We start from the raw sequence: 6166 nt of genomic DNA, 5'->3' as shown, positions 1-6166 counted from the left end.
TTCATTTCATTTAATTCAATTTGAAACTACTGAACGGAGTCTTCAAACTGTTTGATCAGCGTTTTATAATTTACAAACAAATATCTGTTTTTATTTCCTGAAGCTGAAAGTATGGAAGCTCAGGTAATAATAATAATAATAATAATAATAATAATATTTGAGTGTGAAAGATCATTCGTGACTTTTGAATCTAAAAGCGATCTGAAGTTTCTGATGTTGCAGAGTCTTCATCGGTAGATGGACTTTGATATTTTATAGATTTCTTCGTCACTGAGCAAACTCCACGAGCTGATGAAGATCAGAGAGATAATCAAAAGATCTGGAAATAAACCTCGAGGTTACAACAAAAACTTTATTTCCAAATATTCATTTTTAGTCTTAATTTAACAATTTAAATGAGGAATGTTGAGAATAAAAAAATCTCAGTGTTTCAGCGACAAATAATAATCACAAAATAAAATTAGAATTTAATTTATTATGTCGTTATTTAAACTAATACTCTTATTTAGAAAAATACGATTAAAAGGGGGAATATAGAAAGTGTGTTAATAAATGTCCAGTAGGAGTTGATCACCATTCCAAAGCTTCCGTCCGTTTTATTTCCTGCAGGAATGATCTTCCACAGCTCAACATCTTTCACCCCCAGATTCTACTTCCTGCTGTTAAAACAAGCACGTTTTATATTTGGTGTACAAACCACTTGAATGCTGGGAATTGTAGTTTGTTTTAAACTGATGAATACAATCAGTTCGGTTCTCTCTGTTATGAGGAAACATTTTAAAGGCTCAGTTTGAGTCGTTCAGACGGAGGCCAAAACACGAGAAAACATCCGTTTACATTCCTCCACGTTCGTCCTTCTGAAGTCATAAGAAGCCCAGCTGTTCATAAAACCAGCTGTTCATAAAACCAGCTGTTCATGAAACCAGCTGTTCATAAAACCAGCTGTTCATGAAACCAGCTGTTCATAAAACCAGCTGTTCATGAAACCAGCTGTTCATAAAACCAGCTGTTCATGAAACCAGCTGTTCATGAAACCAGCTGTTCATAAAACCAGCTGTTCATAAAACCAGCTGTTCATGAAACCAGCTGTTCATGAAACCAGCTGTTCATAAAACTACATCTGCAGTGATCCTGATATTTTCGGCCGATGTGGTACAAACCTGCAGGAATCAATAAGTGGAGCGTTCGGCTCCTTCCTGTCACTTTATTTCGGACCACGTTTCTGTTTCTGTACATATGATGTAAATAAGAGCTGATTTGTTCCAACTGGACGTATTAATTATGTATTTAATGTTTCTGTCTGTGCTTTTGTTTGTTGTGAAAATGTTAAACTTTATATTTATACATCTGAAAAACTGAGTGAAGGTCGAATGACAAATAAATGAACCTGCTTATTTATACTAAACCACGACTCAGCGTCTTCATTTCTTCATTTCTCTTATTTCATGATTCATTATTTCACTTTTTTATTTTCAGGGAAATGAAAGTGTTTGTGGTGAAGTTACACAATAAACAACAAACAAATATATTGTAGATATTTACTTTTTAGATATAATATTTAAACATGAATTTAAATATTAATTTAACTGCTTTTAACAGAAGAACGACATTTATAATTTAGTTTAATTATATTTACATTTTTCTAAAGGTTCTATCTACAGCTCTATCTATATTTATATAGCTATATATATATATTTATATATCTATATATGTATATATTTATATAGCTATATATGTATATATTTATATAGCTATATATGTATATATTTATATAGCAATATAAATATATATTTATATAGCTATATATAAATATATATATATATAAATATATATGTATATATATATATATATATTTATATAGCTATATATATATATATATTTATATAGCTATATAAATATATATATATATATATACATATATAGCTATATAAATATATATATTTATATAGCTATATAAATATATATATATAGCTATATATATATAGCTATATAAATATATTTATATAGCTATATAAATATATATATAGCTATATATATATTTATATAGCTATATATATATATATATTTATATAGCTATATATGTATATATATATATATAAATATCTTATAAATAGCTGCAACATAAATAATAAGATGATTATTATCCGTCATCAGGAAAATTTTATTTAGAATGAAGTGAACATTTAAATAATTGTCACACATTGTCTCAAAGAGCTGCAGCGCCACCGTGCGGTTAAATGAAGAACTGCATGTGTTTCAATCTCATTCTCACTGTAAGTTGCATTTATTGTAATGGACGTTAATTCTGTAGAAACACTTCACATGTTATACGATAATTGATCCTCTTTCAGTGGAAACACATTGTGATGAAATCGTGTGTCGAGACACAATTACGTCGTCTAATATCTCACATTTCTCTGAAAATCTGATTAATTATCGTGATATATTTGTCTCATGATATATTTGATAACAACCCCAGTGGTGAAAAGTACACAAGTACAGATCTGGTGTACTAGTACTTCTACTCCACTAGTATTCAGAGGTAAACTACATTTATCTGACAGCAGTAGTTACTTTACAGATTCAGACTGTTAAAACAATATATAGTTATATCATATATAGTCAACTAATAAATGAAGTAATATTATAGATTAAACTATCCAGCAGTATATATATTTCTACACTGTAGTATTACTTATTTTACTGAAGTTACATATCCGAGTACTTCTTCCACCTAAACATGAGCACAAACAAAACTTCAAACTTCCATCATCGTCACCATCATCATCCTCATCATCATCATCACCACCACCATCGTCACCATCATCCTCACCATCATCATCATCCTCACCATCATCATCATCACCATCATCATCATCATCACCATCATCCTCACCATCATCATCCTCATCATCATCCTCATCATCATCACCACCACCATCGTCACCATCATCCTCACCATCATCATCATCCTCACCATCATCATCATCACCATCATCATCATCATCACCATCACCATCATCCTCACCATCATCATCCTCATCATCATCATCATCACCACCACCATCGTCACCATCATCCTCACCATCATCATCATCCTCACCATCATCATCATCATCACCATCATCATCATCGTCACCATCATCCTCACCATCATCATCCTCATCATCGTCACCATCATCCTCACCACCATCATCACCATCATCCTCACCATCATCATCATCATCACCATCATCATCGTCACCATCATCCTCACCATCATCATCCTCCTCCTCCTCATCATCATCATCATCCTCCTCCTCACCATCACACCACATGAGGTAATGTTTTTTGAGACGGTGTTAAACCCTTCAGAATAAACCTTTTTCACAGGAGACACTTTTCCCCGTCACAATAAAAGCTGAGGTGCTAACAACACTAATGACGTTTAAGTGTCCCAGTGAGTCAACACAGCTTCTGTTTTCAGCATGTTTCAGTTTGGAAACACCAGGAATTCAGAAAATGTTGAAATATTGCAAAACAAACAACATAATGTGTGACACTGGAGGAATATGTGAAAGTGAAGATGTTCTGTTGAATCACGGTGGAACACAAACGGCTGTTTCGCCTCTTTCAGTTGTTGCTTTGAGTCTTCTGAGCTGTTCTGTGTTTCTGTCTCTTTGTCATTTTGTTTCTCTTTGAAGCTATTTTGCCCTTTTTTCTTACTCTCTTTGTAGTTGTTTTATGTTTACTTTGGTAATTCTGAGTCTCTTTGTAGTCGTTTTAAGTCGAGTTGTTTTGTTATCTTTGTGTCTCTTTGTAGTTGTTTTGTGTCTCTTTGTAGTTGGTGCTGTTGAATGAAGGCTGGGACACGGTCTTGAGCTATGAGGTCTGACAATTTGTGTCCAATTGTAATCGTTTTGTTTCTTTGTTGCTTTAAGACTCTTTGTAGTCATTTTGTGTCTCTTTGTCCCTTTTTCACAGCCACGAGTCTCTTTGTGTCACTTTGAAGCCGTTTTGCATCTTTTTAGTTGATCTGTCATCTTTGTGTCTCTTCGTAGTTCTCATGTTTCTTTTTGGGCATTTTGTCGTTGTTTTATGTTTCTTTGTGGCTATTCAGCCCTTTTTCTTAGTTGTTTCGAGTATCGACTCTTTGAAGCTTTGAGGCCATTTTGTGTCTCTTTGTGGCCATTGTGCTCCTTTAGTCTGTGCGAGTCACTTTGAAGCTGTTCTGCATCTCTTGTTAGTTGTTTTGGTGTCGTTGTGTCTCTGTGTAGTTGTTTTATGTGTCTTTGTGGTCGTTAGGAGTGTCTTCCTGGTTGGTATTGGCCGATTGAATGAAGACTTGAACACTTGAACTATTGGGTACGACACATGCTGCGTGTGACCGGAGCTGTGATGTTGGAGGGTTGCAGCCGTCGGCTGTAGAAATAGAGACGTCGCTCATTCAGCTCAGTGAAACGTGTTGGTTGCATCAAAACTGAACAATAAAAACAAGCCAAGGCTGATTCTTGATTTTAAAAACCTTCTTTAACTTGTCTGACTCGTTCTCAAATCACTTCCCAACTAAAATCATCACAGCAACCAAGCAGTCGTGAAAACGAGCTCAACGTTCAGAGGTTTCTGCCGCTCTGAACTCTGCTGAGCTTTATAGACTCACCTGAACACAGGTGAGCAGTCAGCAATCACACAATCACACACCTGTTTGCTGTTGTCTCAACCAGGTGGTGAGTAACGAGAGTGACAATTATTGGATTCAAACCTCTAAAAAATTGAAATAGTGAAAGAATAATAATGAAATCTTATTACCTCTTGAACACGACAGACCCCGCTAGAGGGGGGGGGGTGTACTTGTGTACAATTCACTTTTGCGATACGAATACAAAATAAATAAATAAATAAATAAATTTAAAAAACATGTGAAACAAAGAGATTATGGGCGAAACAACCACGGGAGCCATTTTACACACTGCAAAACACAATTATACATGAACTAAGATCATATCTAGAAGAATACTACAAGTTTTACCACAAAACCATTTTCCTGGGCAAAAAACTGAAGAACTATACTCTTTGTTTTGGTCTCTGATGAGAAAGCACGGAGCGATTTTGGTAGATGAGCACATGCAGAGGACTGTGCTTCGACCCCGCTTCGCGTATCGTTTTCGGAATTACTCTCTTTCAAACCGTTCAAAAGTTATGGGGATACATGCCAACATCAGCCACAGGTCACGACAAAAAATATTGGGTAAAAAAACATACGTTTGATGATGTTATGGAAGAAAAACTGATCTTTTCCAGTGGATTTTGGCGCAGCTGTGTCCGCCATGTTGTGATGTGTCTGTGTCTGATGTCAATGCGCTGGCGCACTGAATGAGGAAATGGCAGGAGAAACTGTGAGCTGGACCAATCCATGTTGGGAGGGGGGTTCGCCCAGCATTTTCCGATTTTTAGTCAGTAAACAGACAAGGAGATTGTCAAACACCCCCGCATGGCTCTCGTTGGACTATCCCACATCGAAAAATGTGTTTTTTGTGAAAATCGAGCAAGCACAGCCCATTTCACAGTCCATTTTACAGTCACACAGACACAAATTATGATTCATGTTTTTATGATTGACAGATATGACACATCATAACTGCTCAAAATTATTCCAAATGGTGTCAAACTGCTTTATTAGGATTATTGAGCACTCTTAGTGATAAGAAAAGTGAATATATAGTTAATATTTAGTTATATACTATATCAAATTTCAATACAGCAATGCAACCAAATGCTTCCAAAAATGATAATTCGCATGCCTTTGCTTGGTTTATGCTGGCCTGCTTCACTCAATCAAAGTCAAATCAGTTTTAGAGACTGTACAACCGGTTGTGCTATGACTGTGGGTATGCCATTGAAATTTTTAGGCTTTATTTCAAGTAATATTTTAGACACAAGTGCTTTTTTTCAGGCGAACCTGAAAACCTTTTCAATTTGAGCTGTGCCATATGTGTATTTGTTAAAGGAACCAGTAACATATACACAATTTTACAGATATCAGCACATCTCACAAGTGTTACCTGTATTATACAATCAAAAAATCATTAAAATATACCTTGTAGTTGCAGAAATACACTCTCTTTAGTGTGGGTATGCAATTGTCGAGCAGAGGCCTAAAAATATGGGCAGTGTTCAAGAGGTTCAG

This window comes from Melanostigma gelatinosum (genome assembly GCF_949748355.1).
Source record: "Melanostigma gelatinosum genome assembly, chromosome: 1".
NCBI classification, from domain to species: Eukaryota; Metazoa; Chordata; class Actinopteri; order Perciformes; family Zoarcidae; genus Melanostigma; species Melanostigma gelatinosum.
The sequence above is the reverse complement of the archived record's forward strand: the minus strand, read 5'-3'. Positions refer to the sequence as shown.